This window comes from Tamandua tetradactyla, chromosome 4 (assembly GCF_023851605.1).
Source record: "Tamandua tetradactyla isolate mTamTet1 chromosome 4, mTamTet1.pri, whole genome shotgun sequence".
NCBI lineage: Eukaryota > Metazoa > Chordata > Mammalia > Pilosa > Myrmecophagidae > Tamandua > Tamandua tetradactyla.
Genome location: NC_135330.1, coordinates 48,559,245 through 48,573,529, shown reverse-complemented (window position 1 = coordinate 48,573,529; position 14,285 = coordinate 48,559,245). Strand labels below are relative to the sequence as shown.

Sequence of the window (14,285 nt, the reverse complement as noted above, 5' to 3'; positions counted from 1 at the left end):
GCTGATAAGATGGTGGAAGAACATACATGGTGGAAAACCAAGACTTGTGTTTATACATGTTAAAATTGAAATGAATGCCTTTTAGACAAAGAGTTCAGAGAAGTCAGAATTGGAAATAAAGACTTGTGAGGATAAACTGTATAGGTGTATAGGTGGTATCAAAAGATGTGAATGAGATCATCTAAGGAGAAAATACAGCTAAAGAAGAGGTCAAATAGAGGTAGTGAAATCACCAAACCAGCCAAGGATGTGAGCTGGTGAGGCAGAAAGACTAACATGAAAATATTGTGCCACAAGAGAAAAAAAATGTTTCAGGGAGGAGAGAGTAGCAAAATAGCTGAGTGCTGCTGAGAGTTTAAGATAAGGGAGAGAAGTGATATTGGCTTCGACATGATGGAGGCCATTGGTCAACTTGCTTTGTACAGTTTCTGTGGAATTGTAGAGACAAATCCTAGCTAGATTAGATTGATGAGAGGATAGGAAGTGAGGGAATGGAGAGAATGACTTTAGACATCACTTTTGAGAAGTCTTGCTGGGGGAGGAAGCAAATAAATGGAATTGTAACTGTATGGGTAGTGGGGTCAAGGGAACTATCTATCTATCTTCCTATCTGTCTGTCTGTCTAATCTATCAATCCATCCATCCATCCATTCATTCATTTGCCTACAGTTTATACATAGCATATCTCACAGATTGGAGTTTTCAGTCTATTAGTATAATTATCCAATTGAGAGAGGGAAGTTGCTGTACTCCTCAAGTCCTGGAACAGGTGAGAGAGGATGTGATGCAGAGTACAAGTGGAGAAGCACTTAAGAGCAGGAACACCTCATCTATTAGCTCAGGGAAGAAGAGGAGAGGGAAAGCTTGACTTTACAGGTAAGAATGCTATACTTGGTGGTGGAAAATGAAGGAGTTTCCATCTTCATTTGAAATTGTAATTTAGGATAATAGGAAAACAAATATACCAGGAAAATCTAGGCCAGTGCCCAGCGGTGTGTTTGCCCATTTGAGATTTGAGGTCATGAATGGAAAAATGGAGTTGCTGGCTTGTGTGCTTTTCTTCAGACACCTTCAGCTGCTTCAGAGTTAGCTGCAGAGCATGCAGATTTCTGTGTTTGAATAGGGCCAGAGTAGTGCCAGGTGAGTACTACAGGGAAGGAAGGTGTTTATACATAGCAGTGGCACACCATGGGGTGAGCAGTGGGAGTGGTCTACGTAGGAGAGGAGCAGAGTTTTAGCATTGACAGTTATTCAGAATTGCCAGCATGTGGTGGTACTAAACAGCAGATAGGCTTTTAGTCAGTGTCATTGTTTTTAAATTGTTTTCAGAAAATGCACCTTGTTACCTGTGCTCAGGAGGATGGACTCCCACTTCCACCCCTCCCTAGATCACTACCAGGGAGTTAAGGACGTTTAAAAAGGAATGAAAGGAAGATAATATTGCTTAATTGCGAATTCCAAAGACAAGAACAAATACCTCTCCCGCCCCAAAAGGCCATGTCTTGGGTTAAAAATATTGAAGCCTCTTTTCACCAGGCACACCCTACACTTACACCCTTATTCTAAACATATTATTATCCCCACTTTATAAATAAGGAACGAAGGTTCACAGGTGTGTAAATTGCACAATAAATGCATAGTAGGCAGGACTGGAAGCCAAATATGGGCCCTTCCCATCCAAGATTTTGCTCTTTTTTTCTCTAGTGAACTACCTACAAAAACATGCAACGGATGAATGAATGACTATCTATGAAATCCTTTCATTCTTCTGTCCTCAAAAAGCCATAAGCAATGACAGAATTTATGATTACTAAAAGGCTTGTCTAAACATAATAATGTGTGACTGGTAAATATGGTTAGTTTATATTAACACACAATGGGACACTTTATCTCTTTAATATGTGATCCAGGAAAAAGATTCACAGAAAGCTAATGAGCGTTTTACAGCTACTTACAGTTACAAGAAAGATTATCAATCAGTTTTATATGATTACTTTCTTTTTTCCTATGCTTGATAAATTCATTATTCTTTTTAATTGTGATGGACTTTTATTTTATTATGGAATAATTCAGAATTCATTATTCTTTTTAATTGTGATGGACTTTTATTTTATTATGGAATAATTCAGCTACAGAAACATGTATAAAGGACAGTATGTACACAGAGGTAACTGCCTCCCAGCTCAAGAAATATAATGTCACACATATGACTGTTTCCCTTTTGGATCCCACTCTGATTCCATTCCACTTCCTTCCCCCTAAGAGGTACCCAGTCTCCTGGGTATGGCGTGCAGTACCTGTATGCACCCTGTAACCTCTGGAAAACTCCACTGTTCACCTGTGCAAAATCAAACGTGAGAAAGCAAATAATATCTCAGCACATTATGAAAATAGTTTGACTTTATAGACTCCATGAAAGAAAGGTCTTAAGGAGTCCCCACAGTTCTCCAGGCTATACATATATCCTAGAGCACTACTGTAAGATATATACCTAGTGGAGGGATTTGGGGGATTATATGGTACACACGTCTTTCATACCACTGACATACTGTTCTCCAAAGTGCTTGCACTAACTTGTTCTGCCAGCAATAGTTTTCCAGAGCTCCCAGTTGTCTACATTTTTTATAGACCTAACTGTTGTCAGTCTTTTTTTTCAATGTTTTCCAAACTTTATGGGGGTTTAAATGGTATCACATTGTAGTTCTAATTTTCATTTCCATGATTATTAGCAGGGGTGACATCTTTCCATACATTTATTAACAATTCAGATTTTTTTTTCTATGAATGACCTAGTCTGTTAATATCCAGTTTTCCTTTTTTCCATTAGGTGTTTTCTCTTTTTCTTATTGGCTTTGTATGTGTTCTGTATATATGCAGGATACTATTGCCTTGTTAGTTATATGAATTGCAAATTATTAGTTCTGGTCTGAGTCTTTTCATTTCTCTATTTTAATGTTGTCTTTTTAATATTTTAAGTATTTGGATTTATAAATTTTTTATGTATATTATATATTTTACTTGGATTTATAAAATGTTTTTTGTTATATATATATATATTATTTTGGGGTCTTATTTAAGAAAATCTTTCCTACTCTGGGGTTATAAAGATATTTTTCTATAATTTTTTTTTTAAATGTGTAAGGTTTTACATTTAGCTTTTTGATCTACTATATATAGAGAGAGAGAGAGAGAAAGAGAGAGAGAGAGTAGACAGAATCCATTTCTATTTTTTTCTAATTTTAAAAATTAAGTTCCATTGATACAATTCACTATCCTTACAGTTATATCACATTCTCTTAATTCAATACCTTTACAATAAGATTTAATAAATGTTAAGCAAATCTTACATCTCATTGTTCCCTTATTTTCCAAAATTGTCTTGGCTCTTCCTGTCTGTTTGATCTTCCATTACACATTTTAAAATCAGGTTGTCAATTTCCACAAAAAATGTTCTTGGGATATTGATTGGAATAGCACTGAATATATAGAATATTTTGGAGAAAAATGGTATCTTATTGAAATGGAACGACAGTATACTTACCCCAAGTTTTACTTTCATATCCTTTGATAATGTGGTATCTTTCCCATAGATGATGATCTTGTCAGTTTTCACTGCTGTTTCATTAGATCTTTGGTATTCAGATCTCAACTTAAATGTCATCTCCTCAGATGACACTTTCTTCTTCATAACTTTGTGCCTGAAATTATCTTAATAATTTGTTAATGGTTGCCTCCTTTCCCATGGGGAGAAAGGTACTTTTTGATGGTAGAGGCTCTGCTATATTTATTGCTGTATCCAGGTTGATATTTTTATGATATTCAGGTAAAACTTTGCAAGTTGCTTATTCTTTATTCCTTAATAATCCTCCCTGCAAGAGGTGGAGACTAATTCCCCTTTCCTTGAGTTTGAACAGACATAGTGACTCACTTTTAATGTGTGGAATGTGGCAGAACCAATGGTGTCTCTCATAAAAGATTTCCCCCTTGCTCGCACTTGGGTTAGTGGTTCTGGGCCAGCTGCCATGTCATCAGGACACTTAAGCAGTCCTATGGGGAGCCTCCCCTTGTGAGGAACTGAGACCTCCTGCAAACAGCAAGCAAGGAAATATTGCCATTAAGCATGTGACTGAGTCATCTTGGGATGTGGATCCTTCAGCCCAGCTAAGACTTCAGCACTAGCCAACATCTGCACTGCAAGAAATTCCCTCCACCAGAACCAGAGCCAAGCTCCATCCAAATTCCTCACCAAGGAAGTGTGAGATAAAAACGTTTCTTGTTTTATATGGTTAGGTTTTAGAGTAATTTATTATATTGTAAAATAGATAACCAATACACTTCGAAAAGAAAATACAATTTGAGTTGGCTCTTGAAGAAACAGCAGAAGACCTTCTTCTTCTCCTCTGCCTCCTCTTCCTCCTTCTTCTTCAAGTTAAGAAATTGCAGAAGGCATCCTAAGCATAGGCATATGTAAAATCAGTCCTGATTTATTCAGGAATAATTTCCCAAAATCTGAAGCGTTCAATGAGACTGGAGGATATTATACACAGTGCGGGAGTTGCATGAATTGAGATAAAAACTTGGAAAAGGTCTGTCTGCAATGCTAATAAGTTTAGATTTTGTCTTGAAGGTCATAGAAAAGAGACAATAGATTTTAATTATGACACAATGAGATTTGTCCTGGAGAACAAAACTTTGCAGTATAGCCTGAATGGGACAGACAGTAAAGGAACTGAAAAAGATCCTCTTATGTGAGAGTTGATGAGTTGGACCATAGTTACACTAATACAGAAGAGGTAGAATTCAAATAATGTTGAGGTTGAACCAAGAAGAACTGAAGTCTGAGAGTCAGATTACACAGTTGAATTAAATAAAATTGTTTAAATATTTCTGACAAAGCTTGCTACTGTACAGCATACCACACATAGCATTATTTATTTCAATGAGTGACTACAATTTTGTGAAGAAAAGAAAAACTGGGGAGAGGTGCATAGCATATTTAGACAGTCATATTAAATTCCACATTTGCAATAATATTTGATAAGCCAGCAAGAAGAGATTTTCAGCATAACCCCTCCAGTGTGGTGAGAAATTCTGTTACTTAGAATACTCAAGAGTGTCAAGTGAGAAGTTGGAACAAGTTTTTCTTCTCTGAGATAACAAAGTGTGAAAGAGAATGCTCAGGAAACATTAGTTGCAATTTTAATCAGGAACATTGAGAATGTTCTGCTGAATATTTTGCTTGTTATCTGTTCTCTCAGGAGGCTACCTTTAAACAATGTTGCAGAAAAGGAAAGTGTTTTTCAGGAGTTCATTTCACCACTTACACATTGGAGGAGGTGTGGGATGGAGCAAGATCAAGAAGGCGCCTATGGCCTGCCCCTCCTTTCCCTGCTTCCCGTTAGTTTCTGAGACTCCAATAGCTCAATGCACTCCTGAGGTGAGTTGGGTTGGGACGGTGGGTGGTTTGCAAAACTTGGTGATTACAAGTCTTCTCTCACCTTCCACTATCTCTACTCAGCCATTTCATTCTGAAAAACTGTGCAAACAGTAAAGCACACCAATGTGCGAAGTTAAAATATTTAGGAATTAGAGATGTTATTTTCAGGTTGATTTAGCTGTTTCACAGATTTATGCTGTGGTAAGATGCTTCACAAGAAAATATAGTCCGATGTGTACCTGAGTATATGCGTCACAGATGGGCCTCATAGCTGCTTATGAGAGTTTATATTTCTTTTGGAATATAGCAAAAGGAAGGACCAGAGTGTATGTTTTTGGTTGTCCTGGGAGACTTGAGGGTGTGCTTCCCCTAAAACCACTTGGCATAAGTGAGGCAGTGCAGAAAGGAATGACTTGGATTCCAAACATAACTGCCTCCTTTAGCTAAGCGAGATGAAATGGTAATTAATTTACACGTTCTCATTTATAGACTTAGCCCAGTAAGTTTTAGTTTATATTAACATTTTTCTTTGTTGTATTAATTGTTTTTGATAAGTTTCTACCATGTACATAGTATTTCCTGCCACTGAGTGTTGTTGCTTTTAAATGCATATCTAAGATACTTTTACCTTACCACTTTTTTTTTAACAGAAGAAATTGATTTCTTGGTACTTCTTGTCTGTATTGCCTTCAAATGAACAAATGGCATTAAATATTTTGATATGGTTTACAGAGAAAAAGTAGAAAAGTTAATCAATTTTGTTGTTTCTGTCTTGTTTTGTTTTCTACAGATGCATATCAGGAGTGTAACTGGTCAGAACCCTATGAATCTTTTATGTACATAAATTTATACACTAGTTTGTGATGTGCTGCTGTTAATACCCACATATATTTACATCATGCTTTCTATAGGGCAAGGAATAAGAGGTCTCAATAGTCCTGTTCTAACTCAGCAAAGACTTTGTTTAAATAACAATGCCCAAAGCTTACATAGAGATAAGGACCTTTGTAGCGAATGGATTGAAATGCTACAGAATTCAAAGGGAGAAGGTTGAAGGTCCTGCATTAGTCAGGTAAGGCTAGGCTAGGCTTCAGTAACAAACTCATCTAGAAACCTCAGTGTGTTAATACCCGTTCTATTTTGCTAGCTGCTGGAAGGTGATAGAGCAGAAACAGAATGGCTTTTAAAAGGGGGGAGTTTATTAAGTTGCAAGTTTACATTTCAAAGGCTGTGAAAATGTCCCAATTAAAGCAAGGCTATAGAGATGTCCAAATTAAGGCACCAACAAGAGGTCACCTTCGCTCAAGGAAGGCTGATGAGGTTCAGGGTTTTTCTATTAATTGAAAAGGCACATGGTGAACATGGTGAAGTCTGATAATTTTCTTTCCAGGCTTCTTGTTTCATGAAGCTCCCCCAGGTGCATTTTCCTTCTTCATTTCCAAAGGCCTCTGGCTGCACGGGCTCTGGTGGTTCTGGTGGTGACTCTGTGGCTCTCTCCAAAATGTTTCTTCTTTTAAAGGATTCCAGTAAACTAATCAAGACCCACGTGGAATGGGTGGAGTCACATCTCCTTCTAACCAATGCTTAATACCCACATTTGGGTATATCATATCTATGTGGCGATAATCAAATCAAGTTTCCAACCTACAGTAGTGAATAGAGATGAAAAGAAATGGCTGCCTTCACAAGATTGGATCAGGATTAAAACCTGGCTGTTCTAGGGTGCATAATCCTTTCAGACCATCACAATACCTAAAAGTCTTCAGTTTACGTGATAGATCTCCAGGGCAGCTTATTTTAAACAATGACTCATAGGATCCAGAATGTTTTGATCTTTACTTTGTCATTGCAACATTAGTCTTCCATATTTATTGATACAGGAGGTGAAAATCTGTGGAGAAGCCTCTGGGGATTGTCACGGCCTCAGTCTGGAAGCTACACATTACTTCTGCATGCAATTCATTGGTTTGAGCTAGAAATATTGCCCCACCATCTCCAGGAAGCCTGGAGTACATGGAGATTAGTTGAGAATTGCAGGTTTGTGGCGCAGTTGCAATATCATTATAATATAAATTATATGATATAAAATCATGAAATATTTGTGCGGGTCAAAAGATTAGTTTTTTTTTTTATTTTCCTTTTAATATTTAAAAAAATATGGTAGAGACATATAAACATAAATAATGAATGCTATCTGGTTAAAGGTGCTGGTTGTTTTTGTGACCTTTAATTTTTTAGAGTGCTCAGATCTGCTGTGACCTTTGATTTCCAGTTGACATGCATCTAGATAATCAATATTTTAAAAATGACATATACCCCTGCGCTGTGGTACTGTATTTACCATATCCACAAGATGGAAGAGGATTTATTGGTATTTCCAGATAACTTTATCTTAAGGAAAAGTCTTTTTTGATATCTGATGGAAAGAGGTAAGTTTTGCAAAATTACAAGAAATAAGAAGAAAATTACTGAGATTGGAAGATCAAATGGTTCTTTTTTCCCCACATAGGAACTAATTTCCTGATTTTTCTAATTGCATATATGGTGCATGTCCATGAAAAAAGTTAGAAATATAAAGGAAAATGAAAAAGAAAGTAAAAATATTTTCTGTTTTTATTGTTCATTGATCAATCATTTGTATTAGACAGGATACAAATTTCAAGAGTGTAACACTGTAAATGTTTGCTTCTTGCTCCTATAAAGACTAGATAGATATTCTTTGTCAGAGAGTTTTCTGAGCAGCTATCTTCCAAGCCTCAGGGATCTCAGCTATCTTAATTTTGTGACGTTGCAGTCTTCTACTTGTGACCTCAAAGGTCATCATGGAAAGAGAAGAGAGTGTGGAGAAAACAGAATGATGACTTCAATTCCTTGGCCTACAAGTGGTACACATCACTTCCGTTAACATTATATGGTCCAAAATTGTCAAATAGTTCCATAGAGAAAAGTGGACTTGGAAATTAGTCACTTTCCATCAAGGTCTCTTCACTGGAGAGAGAAGCTTAGAACTGTGGAAGTCAGCCAGCTGTCTCTGCTATATCCCTGTGATATATGTCTTTTCAGACTACTGTTCTGTGGTGTACTGAATTATGTACTCCACTAAGCATACACTCTTGGTCTTAGTGTGTGATGCCATGGGCGTGGCCTAATGGGATCTCTCGAAGATGTTACTTTAGTTTGGGTGTGGCCTCACTGTGAGGGTAGGTCTTAATCTGATTACTGGAGGCCTTTATAAAACAAAGAAATTCAGTCATATTCAAAGGAAGCCACAGGGAAGATCCATAAACTGAAAGTCAGGGGAAAACTGGAGTAGAAAGGAAAGGATAACACCACATGATGGAAAGGCTAACATACCCAAGGATTTCTAGCCAGCCAGAATTCTACTGACCCTGGAAGGAAGCAAGTCTTCCAGCCAGTTTGTGGTATTTGTGATAACAGCCTAGCAAAGTTAAGACATATTGCTAGGTTCAAAAACATACCCTTGGGGGGTGCAAGGGTAGTTCAGTGGTAGAATTCTCGCCTGCCATGAGGGAGACTGGGGTTCAATTCCTGGTCCATGCACTTCCCCCCAAACAAACAAACAAGCAAAACAAAAAAATATATAACAAACAAACAAAATTCGACAAGTGGTGCTGCAATAACGGGATATTCACATGGAAAAAGAATGAAATGTGACCCCACCATACAGCATATGGAATAACAAAAAACAAAAAACGTACCCTTTCACACAAAAAATTATCAGATATAAAACATACCAAATATTCAATTTTCAAGTCATAGAAATACTCCTTAAAAGTAAAATGTGCTTGGTAAAATCTGATGCTCTATTAAAAAATTTACTTAAGTGAGCTAAAAGAAAAAGGAAAAATTGATTTAACTACATAAGCAAAAAAAAAAGAAAATTGAAAAATATCTGAAAGCTATTCCTTTGATTTCTTAACATAAAATATGTTCAAAGATTAAGAAGCCAAGCAGAAATCAGTTGTGGTTCCAAGAAATTCAGGAATTCTCAATTTTTTATTTTATTCTATCCAGAATATACTTACTTTTAGCTAATTATCAAACTTAAAAGATATGTTGTTGTACTAGAGGAATGATCACTAAAACTACATCCAGCCGTATAAAAAGAAAAGGAAGGAAAATCTTAAATCTTTTGTACCAAATTTGCAAACACCTTCTTGTGTGAATCTAGGAGATGAAAAATATCCTGTTTCTTGGTCTCTGTAGCTAAAGTTGGTTAAATTGAATAGTACCTTATTATTATCATTTTAAATAAACTTTTTATTTTAGAATACTTTAATAGTTTTAGAAAAGTTGCAAGGGTAGAAAAAAGAGCCCCTGTATATCCATCATCCAGCTTAGCCTAAGGTGGACATTTTACATAACCATGGTATACTTGTTAAAACTAAGAAGTAATTAACATTGATGCAATGTTATTAACTATAGTTTTTCCACTGAGATCCTTGTCTGTTTCAGTATCCCTTCCACTTTCTATTACTAAAACATTTTATCACTCAAAAATAGAAACCATGTCCCCTTTAATCAATAACTCTTCTCTACTTCCCAACAGCCCTTGGTAACCTCTAGTCTACTTTCTGTCTCTATGAGTTTACTTGTTCTAGATATTTCATATATGTGGAACCAAACAATATTTATCCTTTTCTGCCTGACATATTTCATTGTGCATAATGTTTTCAAGATTCATCTATTTTGTAACATATACCAGAAATTCATTCGTTTTTATGGCTGAATGAAATCCCATTATCTAGATATATCAGATTTTGTTCATCCATTCATCTAACAATGGACATTGGGGTTGTTTTCACCTTTTGGTTATGAAGATTTTTTCTCTATTAGAGAAGCTGTGGGTACACAGAAAAATTGTGCATAAACTACAGTATTCCCATATCCTACCCTCCCACCCCACCACCACCACCTTGCATTGATGTGGAACATTTGTTACAACTGATGATAGCCCATTTTTATAATTATACTATTAATTAAAGTCCATGGTTTAACACAGGATTCACTGTTTTTGCAGTGCAGTGCCATGGTTTTTTTAAAAAAATTTGTTCTGTTACCATATATACAACTTAATATTTATTTTAAAAATAAAATTCAGATATATATTTTAGTGTTGGAAATTGCATTCACAATGTTGTATTACCATCACTACCATCCATTACCAAAAAATTTCCATCAGTCCAAACAGAAACCCTGTATGTATTAAGCCTTAACTTCCCATCTCCTATTCCCATCCTGATAACTTACATTCTAGATTCTGACTCTGAGTTTGTTTACAGTAACTGTTTCAACTCAGTGAGATTATGTATCTTTTGTCCTTTTGTGTTTGGCTTATTTTACTCAACATGATGTCCTCAAAGTTCAGCTATGCTGTTACATGTATCAGGACTTCACTTCTTTTTATGGATGAATGGTATTCCATTTTATACATACCACCTTTTATTTATCCATTCATTGGTTGACGGACACTTGGGTTATTTTCATCTTTTGGAAATCATGAATAATGCTGCTATAATCATCTTTGTGCAAATATCTGTTCAAGTCCCTGTTTTCAATTCTTCTGGTTATATACCTATGTTCTAGTTTGCTAGCTGCTGGAATGCAACACACCAGGAATAGAATGGCCTTTCAAAGGGGGAATTTAATAAGCTGCTAGTTTACAGTTCTAAGGCTGAGAAAATGTCCCAATTAAAGTAAGTCTGAAGAAATGTCCAATCAAAGGCATCCAGAGAAAGATACCCTGGTTCAAGAAGGCCAATGAAGTTCAGGGCTTCTCTCTCAAGTGAGAAGGCACATGGTGAACACAGTCACAGTTTCTCTCTCAGCTGGAAGGACACATGGCCAGCAAGGTGTCATCTACTAGCTTTCTCTCCTGGCTTCCTGTTTCATGAAGCTCCCCAGGAGGCACTTTCCTTCTTCATCTCCAAAGGTCGCTGGCTTGTGGGCTCTCTGCTTCTTGCGGCTATGTTGTTCTCTGCTCTCTCTGAATCTCCCATTCTCCAAAATGTTTCCTCTTTTATAGGATTCCAATAAACCAATCGAGACCCACCCAAATGGGTGGAGACATGTTGTCACCTAATCCAATTTAACAGCCACTCTTGACTAAATCACATCATCCAGGGAGATGATCTGATTACAGTTTCAAACATACAGTATTGAAATGGGATTTTGATCAAAACATGGCTTTTCTAGGGGGCATACTTCCTTTCAAACCAGCACAACCTAGTAGTAGGATTGCCAGGTCATATGGTAATTCTATACTGAGGCTTGTGAGGAACTGCTAAACTGTCTTCCACAGTGACCATTTTACATTGTCAGCAGCAATGAGTGAATGTTCCTATTTCTCTGCATCCTCTTCAACACTTGTTATTGTTCTGTTTTTAAATAGAAATAATTCTAATAGGTATGAAATGGTACCTCATTGTGGTTTTGATTTGCATTTCCCTGATGGTTAAAGATTGAACATCTTTTCACATGCTTTCTGGCCATTTTTGTTTCTTTTTTGGAGAGATGTCTATTGAAGTCTTTTGCCCATTTTTAAAAATGTGTTGTCTTTTTGTTGTTATGTTAAAGGATTTCTTTATGTATTTTGGATATTAAACCTTTATTCCACATGTAGTTTCAAAGTCTTTTCTCCCATTGTTTTTAGGTTGTCAAAAGTTTAAAGATTAAAAAAAAATTTTTAACCTTGATGAGGTGCTATTTATCTTTTTTTTTTTTTTTTTTGCTTGTTCTTTGTGTATAAACTCCAAGAAATCTTTGCTTACAAAAGGTTTAAGATGCTTCTCTATGTTTTTGTCTAGGAGCTTTATAGTTACAGCTCTGATATTAAGGTCTTTGACCCATTTTGAGTTGATTTTTGTATATGGTATAAAGTAAGAATCCTCTTCTTTTTTTGATAATGAAGGACTGGTTTTCCCAGCATCATTTGTTGAAGAGACTATTCTTTCCCAAATGAGCACTCTTTGCCACCTTGTCAAAAACTAGTTCGCCATAAATGTAGAGTTGATTTCTGAGCTCTCAATTATGCTCCAGTGACCTATATGTCTGTCCTTTTGCCAGTACCATGATGCTTTGATTACTATGGGTTTGTAATATGTTTTAAGATTGGGAAGTATTTGACCTCCATCTTCATTCTTCTTTTTCAGATGGCTTTAGCTGTTTGGGGCCTGTTCTAGTTTGCTAGCTGCTGGAATGCAACACACCAGAGACAGATTGGCTTTTAATAAAAGGAGATTTATTCTGTTAGTTCTTCAGAGGAAAGGCAGCTAACTTTCCACTGAGGTTCTTTCTTACATGGGAAGGCACAGGGTGATCTCTGCTGGCCTTCTCTCCAGGCCTCTGGGTTCCAACAACTTTCCCCAAGGTGATTCCTTTCTGCATCTCCAAAGGCCTGGGCTGAGCTGCAAGTGCTGAGATGAGGAATGCCGAGCTGCTAGGCTGTGCTACATTGCACTCTCTCATTTAAGCACAGCCAATTAAGTCAAACGTCACTCCTTGCAGCAGACACACCTCCTAGCTGACTGCAGATGTAATTAGCAACAGATGAGGTTCATGTACCATTGGCTTATGTCCACAGCAACAAAATTAAGTATGCTCACATGGCCAAGTTGACAACTGAATCTAACTAACACAGGGCCCCTTACACTTCCATATAAATTTGATGATTGGCTTTTCCATTTTTGCTAGGAAGGGTGTTGGATTTTTGATTAGTACTGCATTAAATCTATGAATTGATTTGGTTATTGCTTTGGTTTGCTAAAGCTGATGAAATGCAATATACCAGAAATGGTAAATGCAATATACCATTTAACATTAGGGATTTATTAGCATAGAAGTTTGCAGTTATAAGGCCATAATTCCAAATTAAGGCTTCACCAGAATAATACCTTCTCTGAAGAGTGGTTACCGGTGAACTTGGGCTCTGTCAGATAGCAAGGCACATGGCGACTCCTGTTGGTCCTTCTCTCCTGGGTTTCATTGCTTCCAGCCTCTGGCTTCAGTAGCTTCCTTTCTGTTTCTCTGATTTTTTTTTTTTTTTTTTATGTGAGAGTCTCTTAATAACATTTCTTAGTTTCTAATGTGTTTTGTCCTGTTGTAAAGGACTCCAGTGAGAGGATTAAGTCCAACCTTGAATGGGATGGGTCATATCTCAATCGAAATGACCTAAGCAGAGGATCCTACCTACAACAGGTCTATACCCACAGAAATGAATGAAAAGAACACGACCTTACATGTTCTTGAAACTATCACAGGTAGTATTGACTTCTTAGCAATATTTAGTCTTCCAATCCAGGAACATATAATGCCCTTTCACTTACTCAGTTGTCTTTAAATTTTTTTTTTAGCAATATTTTATGGTTTTCTTTGTACAAGTTCTTTACAACTTTGGTTAGATTTATTTTTAGATATTTGATTCTTTTACCTGCTATTGTGAATGGAGTTCTTTTCTTGATTTCTTCTTCCACTAATTCAATGCTTGTGTATAGAAACACTACTGAGTTTTGGGTATTTATCTTATACCCCACCACTATTCTTAACACATTTATTAAGAATTTTGTTACAGATTTTTCAGGATTTTAGGATCATATCTGCAAAAGTGAAAATTTTACTCTCCCTCTCCAATTATGTTGCCTTTTTCCTTCTTGCCTAATTACTGTGGCAAGAACTTTTAGTACACTGTTGAAAAACAGTGGTGACAATGGGCATCCTTGCCTTGATCCTGATCTTAGAGGAAAAGCTTTCAGAGTTTCACCATTATCTAGGATGCTAGCAATGGACTTTTCTTTTATGCCTTGTATTGTGTTGAGGAAGTTTCCTTCTA

The 14,285-nt window shown here is 36.6% G+C and overlaps 1 long non-coding RNA gene across 2 annotated transcripts in view; it reads left to right on the top strand.

The window, feature by feature from the left end:
- LOC143680780 (uncharacterized) overlaps nucleotides 1–14,285 on the top strand; it is a 95,827-nt gene that overhangs the window by 34,428 nt on the left and 47,114 nt on the right. For both annotated transcript variants that reach the window (XR_013174177.1, XR_013174176.1), the window contains exon 2: nucleotides 5,259–5,437. This is a non-coding gene — a long non-coding RNA (uncharacterized LOC143680780). The remainder of the gene's footprint in view (nucleotides 1–5,258; nucleotides 5,438–14,285) is intronic.